Source organism: Ascaphus truei, chromosome 1 (assembly GCF_040206685.1).
Source record: "Ascaphus truei isolate aAscTru1 chromosome 1, aAscTru1.hap1, whole genome shotgun sequence".
NCBI lineage: Eukaryota > Metazoa > Chordata > Amphibia > Anura > Ascaphidae > Ascaphus > Ascaphus truei.
In genome coordinates this window covers 202,392,776-202,415,077 of record NC_134483.1, presented here as the reverse complement: position 1 = coordinate 202,415,077, position 22,302 = coordinate 202,392,776, and the positions used below count along the sequence as shown (strand labels likewise).

The window sequence follows — 22,302 nt, the reverse complement described above, 5'->3', positions numbered from 1 at the left end:
CTGAATGAGTTTATGGGAATGCTCAATAATAACAACAGACTGAATTTGAAACTTACCATGGAGATGAGCAAAAACCATAACATTTCTTAATTTGTTAATCAAGAAGGATGAGACAGACAATATAAAGACCATGGTCGATAGGAAACAAACAGCTACAAATAGTCTGTTAATGGCTCAAAACCAACATCATTGAAACCTTGTGTCAGGGAACCATATTGGGCAGTACAGTACGTTCACTTGAGGCAAAATTGTTCAATTCTAAAAGAGTTTACAGTACAAGATAAAGACCTAAGAGATGTCTTCCTGGGCCAAGGTTATGGTATCAAAACACTGAAAGGAGCCTATAATCAGGTACTAGGAAGTGACAGAGACACTCTTCTTGTCTGCCTTCCACAGGTACAACAGCAAAAAAGACAAATACGCTGTATTACCATATACAACAAAAGGTTGAGCAATATAAACAATATTTTTGTCAAGCATTGGCATCTCTTATCAGACGATGACCTAAAACAGGTCTTGCCCCCCCCCCCCCCCAGCTATCACCAGCAAGCACTCTAAAAATCTGAATGACATGTTAGTCCACAGTCACTATCAGAGGTTGAAGCAATCTAATTGGCTCAAACATACCCCTAGATGTGTGGGCTCCTGACCCTCTGCCTCTAGTACCACTGAAAGAAATGTAGAGATGCACTGACTGCAATGCATGTGCTTTTGTGAATCCCTGCAGAACATTCCCAAATTATGATAAAAAAGTGCAACATGCCTTAGATGCATTTATCAATTGCAAAACCATCAATGGGATATACATGATCACATGCATCTGTGGCATGCAATAAGTCTGTAAGATAAGAAGACAGCTACGTAGAAGAATACTGGAACACGTAAATTCTGTAAAACATTAAGCTGAGACTTCCGTAGCAAGATGTTACTAATTTTCATAATGGGGAGAAGAACTGTCTGCAGTTTATGAAGATTACCCACATCACGGGCACAATGAGAGGAGTTGATACTGATAAGAGGTTACTCATACTGGAATCTGAGTGGATTTATAAATTCAGAACTCGCCACACCCATTGTCTCCATTAGGGGTTTATTTTCACTCCATTTATTGACTAATATAGCAGCTATCTATTCCCACTGTAAAAAAGCTAATACAGAAAAAATAAGGGATACGTTTAAGAAAGAAGAAACGCAAATACTGTCCATGTTCTATGTAGCCTGTCTCAATTATTACAGCATTTATACATTTTTCTGTAAATATGTCAATATAAACCCTTTGTGGTATCCAGCCAAGTAGTTAAGACTACTCAATTCCATGGTGTTAAAACCAAATGAACACACAAAACAACTTTGGGGCCTATGCACTAAACTCACACAGAAAAAAATCACCAGGGATTTTAAATCTCCATTTTTTACAGCGTTACTATCACGGTATGCAGAAAGCCCCGAATACCAGTGATAGCAACATTTTCAAAAATGGTGAGTAGCCGGTGACGAGATGATCGCTCCTGTGTAAAGGGCTCACCTGGCGAGTTGTTTCTGCTGCAGAGAGAGAGAGAGATGCCTCTCTCTACACAAATCTCGGCCGAAATTAATAAAAAAAAAAATATTTTAATTTTATTACTAGTGTATTGTAGCAGGGGGTCTCCAGAGCAGAACCATATTGATTTGAGGTCCGGGACCCCCTGAATCCCGATATACAGGCCCCGTTATGGGGTGCCGGTATCTGCTATGCATTTGATTCTCACGGTCAGGTGGCACGGGACATTTCAATGCATATGAGATAACGGCACCCCATAACAGGGCCTGTATCTCGAGAAGCAGGTGGTCCTCGGACCTCAAATCAATGCGGTTCTGCTCCGGAGACCCCCTGCAACAATTCACTAGTAATAAAAACATAATTTAATTTTTTAACAGATTCGTTATTGTAGCGGCTATCTGCCTTTAATGTAATTTTTATTAATAGTGTGATTTGATTTCAGACTCTGCGACCCCCTGCTTCCTGAGTTACAGGGCCTGGTATGGGGCATCGGGTGCCAGTCTCTGCGACATTTTTAAATCGTCCGTGTCACGTGACCGGCGGGATTTAAATCATGAATGAGATACCGGCACCCCATATATGGTCCTGTAACTCGGGAAGCAGGGGGTCCCCGAGGCTGAAATCAATGCGTTAAGCTCAGGAAACCCTCTGCTCCCGCACAATATTAATAAAAATTATATTAATGCAGCTTCATAACCTTAGCGGATAACTCATAAGGCAATAAATAGGTTAAGGCACAATATCTGCTTTATTGAGGTCAGAGGTGGTGAGTGAAGCGGGTACTTGGCCCTTCATTCACCCTCTCTGCCCCCAATAAACATTACAATATGTTAGAATCATCAATACACAACCCACCTCCTTTGCCCCCACATGAAACCATCATTTATTTATTTTTAATCAGGATTCATACCAGAGGCCTGCAGGTGTCTGGGGGCCCCAAGGGTGTCTGTGGGCCTCCAGGTAGTCCCCGCAGTGTCCAGGGGCCCCAACGGGGTCCCCGTGGGTGTCTGGGGGTCCCCGGGTCATCCTCACGGGTGTCTGGTGGCCCTCGGGTTGTTCCCACGGGTGTCTGGGGGCCCTCGGGTGATTCCCACAGGTGTCTGGGGCCCTTGACTGGTTCCCACAGGTGTCCGCGGGTAAATGTGGGATACAATTCAATCAATACACCTCCCCCCCCACCAAACACATACAATACAGTAATGGGCAAAATAACTATTATCCAGATATGGATAATAGCTCATTTGCCCATTATTAAAGCAAACATTAGTCAGTCTGCAATAATAATGTAAATAAAAACCTTTCCACTTACCCCTTCCATTATGAAGGGTGTCCTCGTCAGCAGTGAAACAAAAACTTAATAAAGTGCAACAAATATAGTGATAAAGTCAAGCTGCTGCCTGAACATAAGCAGTTTCCCCGTCAGCATACTGCAGGGCCATTGTAACGGAGTGCTCACCACAAACAAGGTGTGACCGCGAGGCCGAGGTGGGGATTTGATATTACACCAACTCACAACCGCGTGGTCAGAGTAGAAGAGATCTGGATGGCCAGTAATACTTGCTGAGGTCGGTGTTGGAGAGTAGCGAATCGTAGGAGGTACTTAGCCGTGGTCTGGATTGGAGAGAGGCGGATCATCGTGGTACTTTGCTGAGGTCAGTATCGAAGAGGAGCGGATCATCGAGGTACTTTGCCGAGATCGGGATGGAGAGGTGCGGATCGTCATACGTAGCCGAGGTCAGGAGAACAGAAGAGCGGAGTCCAGAGGAATAACTAAGGTCAGGAGCAAGGATCAGGAAGCACGACAAGTGGAGGCAAGACAGCAGTGAACACTTCACACATAGGAAGGTTTATGCTCAGCCGATTAACCAGTGGGACTGTTAAGCATATAAGGCATACTGGGACCAATGAGGACAAGGCAAGAGGGGACATGTCAGGAGCGCCTGCTGTGATTTGCTGAAGAGGTGCAGGAGACAGGTGTGGGAAGGTTTACTGATGGGGCTTGGTGACGCAGTACCAGCACGTGTAAAGCACGCTTCCCACACATACGTGGTGCACTGATGATGCCCCCGCACGGGTGCAACCCGGAGGCGGGACCAGAGGAGTCTGCATTAATTCTTGCGCGCTAATAGACTGGAGGCTGGTAGATGGCCCAGGTGACGCAAGAGGCGTGGGAACCGGAGCACCTGATAGTACCCCCTGATCCTTACAGTACCCCCCCTTCAGGAGCGACTACCGAGCGTGTCAAGAATGACTTGTGAGGGTACTTGGCATGGAAGATACGAACAAGCCTTGGAGCGTGAAGACGGCGGTGAGGAACCCAGGATTGTTCCTCGGGCCGGAACTCTTCCAGTGCACATGGTACTGGACTGATCCCCTTGAAATCCTGGAGTCCAAGATAGACTGGACCTAGTACTCGTGTTGGCCGTGTACGAGAACAGGAGCCATAGACGAGGAGGGATCGAGAAAGCAAGGACCCTGAGCAATTGGTTTCAGCAGGGACACGTGAAAAACAGGGGATCCTCATAGAAGGAGGAAGGCGTAGCCGATATGCCACTGGGTTGACTTTTTCCGAGATGGTAAATGGTCCGATGAACCTTGGTGCCAGTTTCACAGTAGGGACCTTGAGCCTGACTTGTTAGAGGACAACCACACCCTGTCTTCTGGGTTGAACTCTTGGATTCCTCCTTCGGTGACGGTCTGCCTGCGCCATTTGTCTGGTAGTTGCCTTCTTGAGGTTCCCCTGGATCCCTTTCCACAAATTTTGAAGGCTAAGTATTCTGCCGTCTGCTGCTGGTACCCCAGAAGTGTGTGTAGTGATGGGTAGAAGTGATGGGTGAAACCCATAATTAATGAAAAAGGCGACTCCATGGTGGATTCATTACGCAAATTGTTATGCGCGAACTCGGCACAGGGAAGGAGATCAGACCAGTCGTCCTGAGTGTCCGCGACAAAACACCAGATGTATTGCTCCAGAGACTGGTTGGTTCGCTCAGTCTAACCGTTGGTTTAGGGATGATAACCCGAAGAAAAATGTAACGCTATTCCTAGTTGGTGTCAGAAGGAGCACCAGAACTTGTATATGAACTGTCAACCTCTATCGGAGACTACAGCCAATGGTACCCCATGGAGGCGAAAGATTTCTTTGATAAAGATATCAGCCAATTTGGGAAAGTTGGGTAGACCTTTTAACGTAATAAAGTGAGACTGCTTGGAAAAGTGGTCTACCACAACTAAGATGGTGTTCATCCCTTTAGATACCGGCCGTTCAACTATGATGTCCATGGACGGTCCGGGATGGGAAGCGGTCGAAGCAGTCCTGGTGGTTTATCCCGGGGAGTCTTATTCCGAGCACATGTTGAGCATGCAGCAACGAATTCTTTGATGTCCTTTGGCATGCCAGGCCACCAAAAGGTCCGTTCCACGAAGTCGGTTGTCCTTCAAGTACCTGGACGTCCTGAAGACTTAGAAGATTGACCCCATTCAAGGACCTTCTTCTGATGCGGTAAACAATCGCCCATCAAGAACTACGAGACCCTCAGGAATGTGAGACAGCTCTTGTACAATGTCTCTCCAGGCATCAAAAGTGTTGGCGGAAAGTATATATTTGTAAGGAAGAATAGGTTCCTGCTGATCCTCGGTTTTGTCGTCTACTAGGAACGGACGGGAAAGAGCATCGGCTTTGATATTTTTAGAACCCGGAAGAAAAGAGATAATCAAATTGAAATGGGTAAAGAAAAGCGACCACTGGGCTTGACGAGTCCCTAAGCGTCGAGCGCCCTCGATATAGAGCAAGTTCGTGTGGTCAGTGAGAATAATGATCGGGTTCTCTGTGCCTTCAGATGTCTCCATTCCTCCAGGGTTAACTTGATTGCTAGGAGTTCCCAGTTACCCACGTCATAATTTTCTTCCGCTGGAAAAAAAAATTCCGAGAAAAAGGCACAGGGGTGGAGTCTGCCTTGAGGTTTCCTTCTCTGGGAGAGAATAGCACCGGCCCCAACGTCTGATGCATCTACAGATGCAGCAGCCATTATTTGAACATTTACCTGGGTACATCCCGCGTTACGCCGCATGGTGGACCCGAGATGGTCAGTTGCAGACATAATGGCCCGCCGGAGTAACACAGCAGGGGTCCCTGCTGTGTGAGTCCTACCGGGGTCTGCCTTTATGTTTTTTCGCTGACTGCCCCGCACCTCTGGAATGCCCTTCTCCTCAATACCCGACAAGCACCCTCTCTATCCACCTTTAAGACCCACCTTAAAACACACTTGCTTAAAAAAGCATATGAATAGCACTGTGGACAATACTAGACACATGATACATAAAGCTTGGCTCCTGCAGATGCACTTACCAGAATGCCCTCCTACTGTCTCTGTACGTTCTCCCTACCTACCAATTAGATTGTAAGCTCCTCGGAGCAGGGACTCCACTTCCTTAATGTTACTTTTATGTCTGAAGCACTTCCTCCCATGACCTGTTATTTGTATTATTTGTTATTTATATGATTACCATGTGTATTACTACTGTGTATTGCTATGTACATTAATGGCGCTATATAAATAAAGACATACAATACAATAGACGCACAGTAAAAGGCCGAATCAGTCACTCTAACTGCGCGCCTCTCACAGGTGATTGCGGGTTGTATTTAATTTTAAACATTACAGTAATGTAGCAGAGGGTCTCCGGAGCTGAACCGCATTGATTTCAGGTCCGGGGACCCCCTACTTCCCGAGATACAGGCCCTCTTATGGGGTGCCGGTATCCCCATGTTTAAATCCTGTGGGTCACGTGACCGTGGGATCTAAACAAAGCAGAAGGATACCGGCACACCCCATAACGGGGCCTGTATCTCTAGAAGTAGGAGGTTCCAGAGGCTAAAACCAACTTTGTTCAACTCAGGAGAGCCCCTGCTCCCTCACACACCCATCCATCAAACCCCCTACACCCCCCCCCCCCCAAATAAAAAATCATTACCTTAGCGGATAGCTGCTAAGGTAATGAAGCTGCTTAAATTTTATTTTTATTCATAGTGTGCAGGAGCATGGGGTCTCCTCAGTTGAACAAAGTTGATTTCTGCCTCGGGGACCCCCTACTTCCCGAGTAACAGGCCCCAGTATGGGGTGTCGGTATCCTCTCCATCTTAAAATCCATGTGGGCAGAGGGATACCGGCACCCCATACCTGTATCTCGGGTAGCATGGGGTCTCCGGACTTGAAACCAACGTGGTTCTGCTCCGGAAACCCCCTGCTCATCTACACTAGTAATACAATTTAAATGTAGAAATTTTTGGTAAGCACCAATACCCCACCCACCCCAGTGCCCCCCCATAAAACCATGATTTATTATTTTACACACAGGATTAATACCCCATGCCAACGGGGTCCCCGGTGGTCCCGACGGGTGTCCGCAGGCACCACAAATACACAAGAAATGGACACCCCCCCCAGGTCGATCTATAGTATCAGGAATTGGCAATCTTACGGAACACGCCAGTAATACCGTAGATCAGATACTAAGACCTTTTGTTACGGCCCTCCCCTCGTATTTGAGGGATACTAAAGACATCCTCAGAAAACTAGAAAACATCACATTGACAGATGATACCGTATTGGTATCAATGGATGTTGAATGGCTATACACAAGCATACCACATAATACGTATTAAAGCTGTCGTATTTCCTGAATACTAGGGGCTCCTCATTCAAGAATCACAATGAATTTGTCCTCAAGTTACTATCTTTCATACTCACTAAAAACTACTTCCTGTTCAATAGGAAACTATCCCAAGGTACAGCTATGGGGACCAAGTGTGTTCCCTCTTATGCCAACCTGTACCTGGGCTGCTGGGAAGCCGAAGTTGTTTTTAGGGAAGGCAGAGGGGAATTTACGGACCATATTGACAGGTGGTACAGGTTCATCGATGATGTGTTTTTACTGTGGAGGGGCCACTTGACCTCCTCAAGACATTTATCGATGAACTTAATACTAATACCAATAACTTGAAACTTACGTGCGAAATTGGCCCACACAAAATCACATTCCTCGATTTACTTATATCTAAAGATGCAACAGGGGCAATCACTACTACAGTCCACAGGAAAAGTATGGCTACAAACAGTATTTTAAAAGCAAATAGTCATCACCCACGTAATTTGATCAAGGGGATTTCTGTGGGCCAGTTCTTGAGATTAAAGCACAATTGCACCAATGAAACAGATTTTGAGAGTCAGACCATATTGATGAGACAGATTTCTGGCTCAAGGTTACAGTAAGAAAGTCATCAACAAGGCATATAAAAGAGCTAAGAACACCTCAAGGATTGACCTACTTAAAGACAAAACTCATGAGGGATACTCAAACAAAATACAGTTCATTGGGACTTTCAATGAACAGTAGAACCATGCCAGGAGTATATTTGACAAATACTGGTACATCCTAATGGCTGATGAAGACCTTAATGAGGTTCTCAAACCCTATCCCGAGATGACTAGCTGTAGGTCTAGGAACCTGCGCGACTGTCTGGTAAGGAGCCACTTTGAGGCAAGTAGGTCAACAACCTGGCTCCCTATCAAACCAAAAGGCTGTTTCAGCTGTCACTGCTACAAGGCATGCACAGTTATTAAAAATGCTAAAACCTTTAGAAATTGGAATAATACACGCACCTTTGAGATCCGGAAATTCATTAATTGCAAAACCTCTGGAGTTATATACATGGCGGAATGTATCTGTACCAAAAAGTACATTGGAAGACCAGACGCGTTCTGGAACATCGAGGGAGCATTAGGAACAGCATGGACACACCGGTATCTAGACACGTTAACGAACAGCACAATGGGGACTCCTCAGTGTTAACATTCATTAGGATTGACCAATTCTCAATGGGAATACGTAAGGGCAATTGGGACAAGGAGTTGCTCAAAAAAGAGTCACGATGGATATACACTCTCAGACCCTGTTCCCATGTGGTCTGAATGAGGGGTTTGTATTCAGCCCTTTTATTTAATTTGATGCATCAGCACACTGGTCCTGTAAGTTCATTATCCTTAGCCCCTTGACATCTGGATAGGCACTAGTTCCCTATAATACCAGCAGGAAAATTATTTTGCCTATAACATTCTCTACCAAAACGACTGAGTGCAATCATCCAATTAGAACAAATCTCATCCGATATATACCGGGGGTATCTCAGGCGCTCCCATTCAGCCTTGACAAAGCATGCCCAGCGAAACGTACGTCAGCATGTGGCGTAATGATGTCGGAGGGGCAGTACAGGTGTTCATGATCGGATCAGTTAAGCAATAGGATGTGGTGCTCAAATAGTCCAGTATGGTTTGTATACATATATGAATGTAGTAATAAATGTCCAGATATTCATGCGACGTCCACAAATGAGTGTTGTAAATAACTGAAATGGGTATGCACCTAGCGATGTCCACTTGACAACCGCAACTGATGGTGCAGAAATATAAACCCAGACAGTATGATATAAAGGTGAATGTCCGGTATAAACAGGAAGAAATTACAGGGCACTATGGCCCATTACCTGTATACCTTGAAGGGACGTCCACTGTATCCACGGCGTGCATCCACAGGTAAGGAATACGTAATCATAGTAGGTAGGTAGAGCACAATCCAATGACATCCAAGGCAGGACTGAGAACCATAAGAAAAAATCCCAGGCAAACTCCGAAATAGACAGATCAATTTATTAGCAAGCTAATGCCATAACAAGGGCTTCACGAACGCACCTACGCGTTTCGTGCAAAGGGCACTTTATCAAGGTGTACAAGGCACAATATTGTCTGCATTTTTATACACACCTGGTTGATCCGCCTTGCCGCCGAGGGTGATGTCATCAGTGTGCATCTGCATCAGACGTCGCGCTGACGTAACGTGCATCCTCTTTGGCCAGGCGGGTCACGTGGTGACACTTTCTTTCTAAAACAAACTTTATTAGTAGAAATATAAAGAAACAACACAAACAATAATAAAAAGTATTAAAAACAAAATAAAACATATACGTTTACATAATAACTATAAAATATAGAATGCAAACCCCTGTACTACAATTGTGAGCAGTCCTTTGTATTTAGAGCAAGGTTTTAATCATACAAAGTGATGTCATGAAAATACATACATGATACAACCATATACATAATTATTGGTAAACTAGTATGATTAATGTACTTTAATAGGACTGCTCAGAAGTGTGACAGGAATAAATGAAACCTTGTAGTTCATGAAAAATAAGACAAAATATGTGTGTGGAGTGAACAGAATAATGCATCCTATATAATCCTACATTAAGAATAGAAGTATAAAAAAATTATTATATAATATCAAATTATTATTACACTCCTTACACAATAAAGTCAAGGTACATAGATCAAAAGTTGATATATAATAATTGACCTTCTTAGAGACATAGGGCCTCATGCAGTAAGCGTTGATAAGGGAATTATCACCATTTTATAGGCAAAATTGGGTTTGAGATTCAGTAAGCGCCGATAAGTGCTTGATTTCGCCAGGTTTCGGAGCCGATTATTTTGTTATGGCCAGTCGGCTGCCGATAAGCCTGTTTTCGCCACTGATCGCCACTTTTTTAAATCAGCTGGATTCAACAAAAAAAAACAGCTTATCGGGCCTGATCGGCACTACGAAATTGAGATGTTATGGCCAATTTCTCCCGCCAACTAAAGTTGGCAGTTTGGAGGGGAGAACGATCGCTAAGGCTGCCGCAACGGCACTTAGAAAAAAAAAATCTTCTGTACATCAATGGAGTCAATGGAGCGGGGACGTATAACAGTATAGTACTGTTTACGTTTCATTGCTCACAATACAAACGTCATTTGCATTACAGTGTGGGGGCATTCCCTGCATTGTGTCACAGCTGACGTGTATTATTTGCATAACATTAGACTTTTACATGTTTGCAGCATTTGCGGGTCACATTACTCATCATGTGATGATGTGCCAAGGGAAAATACTATACTCAACTCTTAAAGGAGAACCTCACATCATATCACACATTTTAATGAACTGAGCGACAATTATTTACATGATGTTACACATGTCACACATGTCACACATACACAGTATATTCATCTTCCTTTACATTACACAATGCTAGTAATGTGTCACGCATCTTTAAACGTTCATGTACATCTGTATTCTCATGTTTACATATACTTTTGGGTCCTCCCTATTTTCATGACGTCACTTATTGGACGCTCAATCACATTGCATGTTTACATTGTAACCGTAGCATTACAAGCACTTCAACCTAACTTATACACACATGTACAGTAATTCATCATTGGGACACCTTTTAAACTCATTCTATACCAACTATCCTCATTACAGAAATGCATGCATATGCACACGACTATTCATTGTTGTCAACATGTCACAATAACATGCCTAATTACACATGTTACACAAAACTTTTCCCACGTCAATCTCAGCCTTTTTGCCTAATTACATGACTGACTGTTGCGTTCACAAGTGTTACATGCATTGCACATGCAACTATTTATTTGCAAGCAATGTTTCTACAAAGGTTCACGTCACATCATTGCCAAATATCATCATTCCCTGCAGAATACACACAACAAATACTTATAACAAGAACTGCACACAGCTTGCCACAGAAGTACTTTATTATGTTAATGTAACACCTTGCATTTTACTATGTCACCTGACATCATCACATACCTATTTAAAGGACGCCCATTACCTGATCATTCACAGCTACTCATTTCAAAATGTTGAGATTGTTTAGGAGACGGAGGAACATTCTTTTCTATGACATGCTTGATGATGAAGACAATCATATAGGGCAAGGGAGGGACACACCGAGGGACAGTGACAGTGACAGTGACAGGGACAGTCACGCGGATACGACAGAGACAGGGAGAGGGACAGGAGATCAGAGGAGAAGACAGAGGAGACAAGTTGTGCCTCGTCCGCGTCTGTACAGGGAGAGAACCCTGTTAGATGGGATTAGTGAGGAGGAGATTGTAAGTCGCTATCGTTTGAGTTCAGCAGCAATCTTAGCTCTTTATCAGGAGATAAGGGGAGATTTAGATTTTTTCACAGCCAGAGGTCGTGCAGTCCCTGGGCTTGTTAAAATGCTGTGCTCATTACATTATCTTGCTTCCGCGTCATACCAGACAACTGTGGGCATAGTGGGCGGGGTCTCGCAATCTACATTCTCGCGGGCCTTAACCCAGTTTCTCTATGCACTCAATAGACGCGCTAGGAATTATATTCATTTTCCTACAGAGGCAACAGAGTGGCTGGAAGTCAGGACTGGCTTTTATAATATAGCAGGGATACCATGTGTGCTGGGTGCAATCGATTGCACACATGTTGCTTTGATTGCACCTAGTCAGAGTGAGCATGTGTACCGCAATCGGAAGCACTACCATTCACTCAATGTACAGGTGGTATGTGATGCGACGATGAGGATAATGCATGTGGTACCCAAATTCCCTGGTTCCAGTCACGATTCCTCCATCCTGAGGAACTCTTCAGTCTTCCATGCGTTCGAAGAGGGACATTTTGAACCTGGTTGGCTGCTGGGTGAGTACACATTTACATGTTCTAACACAAAACACATTTTGATTTAGGAATGTTGGCATTGTACAATTTGATCACTAATGTCAGCTTATGTGTGCTCCATTCATTATAGGTGACTCAGGATACGGAATTAGGCCGTGGCTCTTGACTCCGGTGCTAAACCCTCAAACTGAAGCAGAGGAGAGGTACAATGCAGCCCATATATCTACAAGATCTGTTATAGAAAGGACATTTGGCCTACTCAAGACCAGGTTTAGGTGTCTGGACAGAACTGGTGGGGCTCTTCTATACAAGCCTCAAAAAGTGTCTGATATTATCCTTGCCTGTTGCATTTTGCACAATGTTGCACTCAGGCACAATGTACAGTCAGACCTAGCTGAGGCTTTGGTAGACGAGCATCCCACCCATGTAGCTGCTGAAAATGAACAAACAGCCAGTGGTGGCCAGACACGCCAGAATCTCATCAATTCATTTTTTTCTTGTAAGTAAAAACTGATATGTTCAAAGTTCTACTTTTATAGTTACATTATGTTATCTTAACAAGAATGTTTTTTTATATACCCTTCTGGTAGGACACAGATGAATATGGGTTGCACACCTTTCTTCTCTCTGCTGTGTGCACAAAGGGATGTGGCACCGGTATGTTATTGTTGCACAGGTTATATAATCCCACTTCAATTTTACTTTAGTTGTGTGTATGTGAATAAAACTGGGGTAACAAAGCACTAATATTTTAGCATTGTGTTGTTCCTTATGCTAACACAATACACATATTATGCCCATACTCATTCATGCTTCTAGTATGCTTACATACAATGTTATTGGTGCAGTGTAACATGTACATCCATATGATGTGTACACCAGCCTGATTTACATTTTGAATGTCATGAAATATACATGGTGTTGCACATTTAACACCAAATACACACTTTGCTGTGTTGTTTACGGTACTGAAGATGGCATGTCAATGTTTGCAATTTATATATTGTTCCTTTGCATTATAGGTATATCTCCAGTATGACTGATCATGGTATGTATATTTGCTGACATCTCTCATAAGATGTGCCTACATCAATCTTCCTATAATTATTTGAAGTCAAAACCCAACATATTGGTTTAAACACAAATGTTACATATATGTACTTTCTGTATCATGTATATGCATTTAGCTACTCTTGAGCTTTCATGTGCATTGTATTAGAAAAAGATTACTCCCATTTCATCACATTTTATGTATGTTTCCTTATAAATTCCATTAATGTAATATAGAGGTGTTTGGAGACAAGGGGATAACTGTAGTTATTTCTTTACTAATGGGAGATCATTCATCACGGATGAAATTGACTGATCATAAAACTCCATGCATGAATGCCTGCAATCACAACAATGCGTACTACATCTTATATTTAGCAATGTTGGTGTTTTGTAATGCTAGGAATTAATAGTCAACATTAATTTAAATTTGTGACATGTGTATGTATAAGTCACACGTGTGTGGATGTGTCCTACATGTACCAAGTGTTAAACTGTTAACAGAGAAGACAAATTTGTCACTAATGTTACTGGCATTTAGCATTTATAATTTACCAATATGACAATGTTGGTAATATTTTTGCAATAGAAATCACGTCACTTCATCATTATCATGATGATAATTATCAAGTATTGTCACAATTGTAACGTCAATCACGTGCACATTAGCATAGACACACTTTGTAAGACAACTGTTTGTGTCTGTATCAATTTGTGTAGGATCCATGTATAACACCGACAAATGATAACACCAGCTTTATTATGGTAGCTTATATCATCATATTGACTATACTATGTATTTTTAGAACGTTTAATAAACACAGTAAACTATAGTTAGTTAGGTTAATGAAATATACACAGAAACGTACTTCATTACATGATGTGGATGTCATAATCAGAACATCATGCATTGTAGGGGACCACAACATCTGGCCAATAACATTATTTGCTACAGTCCCAAACCATTTTATCAACATACCCATGTAACAAGAGATTTTTAACAAGAAATGGCTAGTTGGTTGTAAGTGTCCTTTACATTGGGAGAAGGAGTGGCTCAGTGAGTAAAGACACACACTGGCACTGAGATTTTGAAGCAGGGGAGTCTGGTTCAATTCCCGGTGTCGGCTCCTTGTGACCTTGGGCAAGTCACTTTATCTCCCTGTGCCTCAGGCGGCAAAAAATAAATTGTAAGTTCCACGGGCCAGGGACCTCAGCCTGAAAAATGTGTCTGTAAAACGCTGTGTACAACTAGCAGCGCTATACATGAACATGCTCATATTATAATTATTATTATTATTATTATTATTGTTACATAGTTTCGACAGTCATACGTTCCATTACACAATAGAATTCACAAATGTGTTAGCAGAGTGGGAATGGTTGTTATATATAAAACACACCATGCCATAAAATGATAGTAGTCATTAAAGAACACTCAATAAAAATTCATGAGGCACTATTTTGCAACATCATTATGTTAATTAAGTGCTTATGCAATATAGGCATAAGGGTATCACATTTTTAATTGTTTGTTAATAAGCGCTGCAAGCAATATAAAATTAGTTCCATATGTAGTATAGTAGTCGGTGGCTCCTCCTCACAATCATCTCATATAAAGGTAGACTCTTCTGAAATCATACATTGATCCGATTGTATCTTCCCCGACATCTCTGAAATACAGCAAACACATGATGGTCAAATATGGCTCCTTACTATATATGTATCCGTGACAACGCATTACACAGCTCTATATGATTGTGTACATACACACGTCACTCACTTATATGTTAGAAGTACAAGTGTACATCAGTATGTAATGTTTCTTTAAATTTGTAGCAGGCATAACTATGTATATGATGTGAACGTTGCCTGTATACTGAAAAATGTGCGCGTACATCTTAGTGTGCGCACGCACTTCACGCTTGGCTGCACTAACTGTTAGCGCATGCGCAAAACAAAGCGTACGTTGTGCGTTCAATACATCTTGAAAATACCATTAAACATAAAATCTTTATTTCAAATACAATGAATACGAAACTACATTCGTTCTAAACGAGTACATCTGTATTCTTTTTAAACAGACGTGTTTGGACAGAAAGGACGGCCGATAACACAATGCGCAAATGCAATACGTGTGACGTCATGTTAAACCAGCGTGAAACGCACGCTAACTCTCCTCCCACTCAATTAACATTCTGCTAACGCCCACTTTACGGCTACAAACACTGAGCCGCACACATGACACACTGCAGTTACCGTTACTATAACAAAACATGACAGCCAATAGGCTTTGAGGCGCGCACGTCGCTTGGGGGCGGGACTTACATCCGTAATCCTTTTTAAGGACGCCTTGGGCCATGACAAGGGTCCCACGTCATACGTGGTGGACCCGCTTTTAAATGTTGCATGATAACAAAACAGGTATGTGTTAGAGTTATGTTAAAATGTTGCTACTATGGTTAAAGGGATAGGAAAGTACGTATATTTATTCCGTCAGCAATGTGTACTACTCTTTCAGGTTATACTATATTGTATTCGGCAACAAATTCTTTGTGATCGCTACATGTTATGCAGTCTGCAATGTTACGCTGTATCCACGCATTGAAAGGGAAAATGGTGGTTAAAAAAAAACAAAACAAAAAAAAAACATTTAAACGCACAGTCAACGCATAACGGTTGTTATATTTACCATTCTTCTAGAATTAACTGTTCGTCTGGCTGCAACTGGTCGCTCCAGAAATGCAAGGCATTTTCATCCATGCTTGACCCACCCGCTGAATCCAGTATGACACACATCTCCTCCATGAAGCGCTCATAGGAATCGCCACTGCTTTCTTCAAACAATTGGTCGGGAGGTAGGTTCATTTCTTCTGGTTCCCATTCCAATGCATTTTCAGCTGAAAGGCTTGGTACATAATCATAGTACTTTTGTTGTTGTACAATGTGGGTTTCAGGAATGGAGGGTGCAGATATTGCAGCAGGTATCGATTCACACGGAACAGTAGTAGCGGATCCATTGCTATTGGCATTAGGAATAAATATGCCTTTCACAACAATATATGTGCCCTCTTTCAGGGTAAAATGCTTTTCCTTTGCAATCTTCCAGAAACCATAGGTGTGTTCTAGCTTATCCTGCACACGTTCAAAAAAGTCATTAGTTGATAAAGTGAATCTTATTGAGGAATTAAAATTCCGCGCATGCCTACGGTCTTGGTAATAAGGATATTTAGCTCGAATCAAATCATAGATTTGGCGTGTGCTTGCTTTGTGTCCGCGACTGTTTAAAATTGCTTCTGAAACCATGTACTTATACCCTAAAAGGGGATTCATATTGTTAACGAATTCATCAGCCATGTCAGAGTAGCACAAAAGATGTGTGCAGTTCTGTCTTCTTTGCTCATCAAAATGATTCTGCTCAATGGCTAACAAATTCCTGTGTTTCGTTTTCAAGGTCAACAAAAGTAACTACTTTTACTCCTTATTTCAAAAGCCAATTGGATGTGTATTTGTAATTGGTTTAACTTTTGTGGTTAGTGATAGGCGAATGTGGGAAAAACATGTATCATTTTTTTATCTCGTTTGTGAAAACATTCCTACACTTATTTCAGTAACATTGAGTTTTCTAGAAAAATAACAAAGAGCAGTGTGTGAAAATAGTGCTTAGACAGCCATATCAGTAAATACACACACCTGCAAAATGAAATGTTTTTTTCCCACATACTTTTCTGTGTGTATTTGAAAGTCTGGTTAACTACCTGTCTGCATGAGTTTAAATACGTGTGTATCTATATATATATAAATATATCTCTCTCATAAAAATATATATATATATATATAAAGTGTATATTGTACTATATGTATAGTGTGTGTGTGTGTGTGTGTATATATGTATATGTATATATATATATATATATATATATATATATATATATATAATGTATCTTTTTTTTTTTTTTTTTTATATTGCAGGAGTACACACAACATATTGATGGCAGTAAGTAGGCCTTGTATGAAACCTATTTAAATGGTGATAAACATGAGTGAATTAAGTCATAAACATTTGTTTGCACCCAATAATGTTAGAGGCTCACACTTAGTATAGTTGTCAAACATTAGGCCTGTATTATTAAAATAGTGTGTTTTCACAAGGAAGCATGAAGTGTATGTTTTTTGTAAATACATCTATACCAGTTTAGATAGTACTATATATATACACACACACACACACACACACACAGTGTGTGTCTGTGTGTGTGTGTGCATATATCAATACATACTACATATATTTTAGTATAAATTCAGAGATGTTCTTGAAACAAGAACACATAAATGATTAAAGGACAACATTACAATGGCCACCAAAGGTAAGTAATATTTAACACAAAATCCTGCTGTACACGTACAAGAAAGATGTTTGCAGTTAAATAGGTGCTTTTATAATTGCATGAAAATAATATGCACATGCAATGATTACATCAATTAACACACCCAAATGCAATGTTTTGCTGCAAAGTCAATGGCAGCTTCTCTAAACTTAGCAACTGGCTCCTGGTGGACCATTACTGAACAGACGATTAATACATCAATATTTATAACACTATTCATTAATTAGGAGTATTAACATTTCCAAAACTTCACGTGTACAAGAACATACTTGAAAGTTTGGAAACAACACAGTCTTCAGCATACATACAATAGTAATTAGATAATCTGAAGTCAACAAAACAAGGCCAAAGACATATTTTGTGAATTTTAAAATTTATTTTTTTTGTTCTTTTTGCGAGCGAGTAACAGGCCTGCTTGTTGTCTCTTGAATTTTCCTTTTTCTTTTGCCACCAACTTTAGGTACAACAGAGCCACTTTGAGTGGCCCTGGCACTTCACGGGCAGGGCTTGTGGCCAGTGACTCACCTACAGGGCTTTTGGGCAGTGATTCACCTACAGGGCTTTTGGGCAGCGATTCACCTACAGGGCTTTTGGGCAGTGACTCACCTACAGGGCTTTTGGGTAGTGACTGTTCACCTACAGGGCTTGTGGCCAGTGACTCACCTACAGGGCTTGTGGCCAGTGACTCACCTACAGGGCTTTTGGGCAGCGACTCACCTACAGGGCTTTTGGGCAGTGACTCACCTACAGGGCTTTTGGGTAGTGACTGTTCACGGACAGGGCTTGTGCCCACTGACACATGTGAGCAAGTTGGTAGACACTGCACAAGTGATGGTTGGTCTGTTTCATGTGTGTCTTTTGTTGTTTTTGACCAAAAACTGGTCAGTAGTAACTGCTTGTGTTTTCTTTTTGTGGCCTCCTTTGTAGGTGTCAGCTGCTGAATTTGTACAGATGGCAGCGGTAGGATGTCGTCAGGAACCTGCACAGCAATGTCTGCTACTTGACCGGTAACATTTGGGCCTGGTGAATGAATATCAGATGAATGTGGTGAAAACTGACCTGCATGAACAGATCCTGGCTGTGAGGTGTTGAATTGTGGTACATTAGTCATTCTCCAGTAATTAGCTTGTGTTTGCTGAACAACTAATGCTTCGAATGAGGTGTTGATTTTTTGCAACTGTTTAGACACTTCAATGAAGACTCTGTGGAGATGTGCCAATTGTGAAACTATTTCTTCCTGCAGTGCAATCATCCTTTCCAGCACTGTCATCAGGTCAGAATGGCGACGATTTTCTGCTTCCACAATTTTTCCCTCAGAAGCTACAATTGCATCATATGTGGTATTTGCTGGACGTTTTGGCGGTAAAACAGTTTCAATTGGAACCTCTTCATGGTCACTTGCTTGTATTTGTGTGTCTATGGCGGCGGCGGCATCATCATCATCATCATCATCATCATCATCAAAATCCTCTTCATCATGTTCTACAAATAAATGTACACATTATTAAATGGCATGTTAATCTCTGCTGTGTTACTATGTAATTGTACTGTGTCATAAGTAACAACTAACATGTTTCCATACGTTTTATAACCTCACATTAAAAACTACCTTGACTTAAGAATAATGTTTGGACTCAGTATGAAATATGAGTGAATGAAAACTTGCTGTAAACTCACAACTCCTACATGATAGTTAACATCACTAACACAATACAAGTTGGCTTACACTTCATTTTCACTGACACTAAGTAATCCTATTTAAAGAAGATGTGCAAAACAAATAATGAACATGACAACATAACATATAGAAGAGCACATATTATATGGCCACCAACTGATACACTCACCTTCTAGGTGTGTTGAGCTGGCTGACCCAGGTGAAGACACTTGTTCAGTCTCAGGTGACACATGTCCTTCAGGGGCAACTATATATAACAATAACATAAGTTTTACATTTACATGTGTAAATATTGAACAAACAGTTATTGTATGTTCTGTATTTATGAGTACCTAACAGCATCATTTCCTTAACCCAAAATGTGTGTGTGAAAGTGAACATAAATAGTTGTAATAACAATGTACATGCCTGTGTACTTAGAACTTTTGAGTTCCCTAACATAAAACATACTATGTTCCTGCAGTAATGCGTGAGGATAAATAGATTAAATTTGAACATAAAAATCATATGTTGTGTAGTGATATCAGTATCATAATGTACATAACTATCATGAGATGACCATTCACAATGGTTATCATGAAGGTGGTCATATTGCACAAAGTGTTGTTTTTGGTAGAGGATATGTGTGGTACATTAATATAAGATGTGGCACACATGAATGTGGCTGTGACTAAACAAGACAACACATGCAGTGTGTGATAATGTGTCGTTGATAGTAGTAGTTCAACTATAGATATGAGTGAACTAATGTGTGACGTACGGTTTGATAAGTAATGAGTTGTTGGGGCATTTAGTAGCTAAAGTGAAGCTTTCAAATGAGTGTGATTAACTTCAGTTGTGCTAGTCAGGTTGTAATAACGGTATTCCCTTCCCCAAAAAGCCTAATCAGCCACACCTTTCAATGACTTGAAACAGGTGAAAATGGTGTGAACTAAGTTGACCCTAAAATGAGGCTGTAATTAGTGTGTGTGCTGAACCCCACCCCCTCTGTTGAAGTGTATGCTGTGATGAGATATTAATTGCAGCTGCTTTAACACAATGGTAGATGAGCTAAATAGTCGTGTGCAGTTTTTAAGTTATGAAAACAATGACATAAAATATGATACGTGTGCCTCATTATGCTGTCTGTATATGAGTTAAAGTAAAAATGGACCTTTTCATAAACAACTATAGATGTGTTAGTGCAAGTGATGTTTGTAGGCCGTTGCATGCAATATATTTGATGCATGCTTAAAATAGGCAGTAATGTCATGTTTGTCGGAGTAAAATAAATAAAATACACAATAATATTCTACATATTTCTGTTCTGTACCTGTAGCTAGTAATAATTTCTCATTAACATGTGTTACACATGTGTACTACCCTGTTGTTCCCCATCTTCGCCCACCATCAATTGCTTCCACTGCAGCAATGCATTTTGGGAATTCACATGTAAATGAGCACGCAATGGCACGTGCTATATTAGTTACTGCTTTTAGTAGGACTACAACATATATGTCTATTTTGAGATATATATATATACAGAATCAGACATATACATATATAGATGCAGGTATGCTTATATTGTGAAGACAGTATAAAAAGCAGTGTAACTATGCAAAATAACTGTAAGCAACGACACGCCTAGTACAGTAATATTTCTCACCTGGTGGAAATTGTGAGGGGTAAATTCCTATATCACGGTCACCAGGTAAGCCTTCCACGATGACGGGAAGTAATTTTGCCTGAAGCAGCTCCTCCAATGGACTTAATATGAGACGTTGTGGTGTGGGCCCACCTCCAGTGCCTGTAGCATGCACGCGTTGGTGTTGTATTTTCTTTTTCAATTTGGACCTAATATCATCAAATCTCTTGTGACAACTCCGCTTGTCCCTCACATGATTCCCACACGCATTGACACCAATGACTATTGTGTCCCACATCTCTTTTCTGCTTGCTGAACTTGTCCGCCCTTGAAAAACATATAAAATATATGAGGTAAATTAATAATAATATAAGCACCAGTTTCCTACACTGCTAGCTGTTCCAAGAGATAGCAAACATGCTGTTTTATGTGTAATATGTGAAGCACATGAGCATTCACTACTAAACCTATACATGTAAGCAAGGTTGCATTCATATTGTATGCAGTTATGGCAAATTGACCGCCTGTGTTTAGTTGTCCTTGTAAGGCATGATAAAAAGCTGTGTTTCCAGACTAATTAACATAGAAAGATATTCTGAACCCATATTTGCATATGAACAAAACTCAGATGACCTAGGATCACATGTATTTGAATAATAAATGTAAAGGTACACTTACCTAGTAAATGTCCATATATACTGTCATAGTGCTCCAGAATGCCAGTGACAAGAGCTGTATTTTCCTGGTCATTGAAGCGAGGATTACGTGGCTTCTCCACACGTTTCTTCCGAGCAGGTTTAGGGTCAGAGCTTGGCTGGTGCTGACTGGACTCTCCTTCTTCCAATGGAAGAGCCTCCAAAAGCTGCCCACCAGCAAGCACGCCACCACCATCCACCCCATCTGCAACTGCGCCACCAGCAGCACTCCCAGCACCAGCACTCCCACTCCTAGCACCAGCACTCCCACTCCTAGCACCAGCACTCCCACTCCTAGCACCAGCACTCCCACTCCTAGCACCAGCACTCCCAGCACTCCCACTCCCAGCAACAGCACTCCCAGCAACAGCACTCCCACTCCCAGCAACAGCACTCCCACTCCCAGCAACACCACTCGCAGCACCAGCACTCCCACTCCCTGCAACACCACTCTCACTCTCAGCAACATCACTCCCCTGAACAGTATGTTCACTCCGACGCGTACTCGCACGAGTAGCACTCCCACTCCCACCGGCATCACTCTTCCCACGCTTTGCGGGCATACTTCCAGCACTCACAAAAAACAGACAATAAATGTACAGGCAATCACACGAAACACTTCCACATATAAAACAAGACAAAGATGTAAACAAAACAACAAAAGACAAAGCTCACCCAATACACAACAAGTCTCTCAGTCAATATGCAAATCTTCAATCGTCCAGCTCTGTGCGTCTCTCTCTCTCTCACTCCCAACAACACAGAGA

At 41.6% G+C, this 22,302-nt stretch overlaps 1 protein-coding gene and 1 long non-coding RNA gene across 2 annotated transcripts in view; one reads left to right on the top strand and one right to left on the bottom strand.

Annotated features, from left to right (window-relative positions):
- The window catches only part of LOC142495174 (uncharacterized), a 329,787-nt gene that overhangs the window by 297,231 nt on the left and 10,254 nt on the right, over positions 1–22,302 (top strand). The window lies entirely within an intron of this gene.
- On the bottom strand, positions 18,818–20,953 carry LOC142470144 (uncharacterized). Its single transcript, XR_012789184.1, has 3 exons — positions 20,862–20,953; positions 19,386–19,463; positions 18,818–19,020 (listed from the first exon to the last, which is right to left on the bottom strand). It is a non-coding gene; the product is annotated as an uncharacterized LOC142470144 (long non-coding RNA).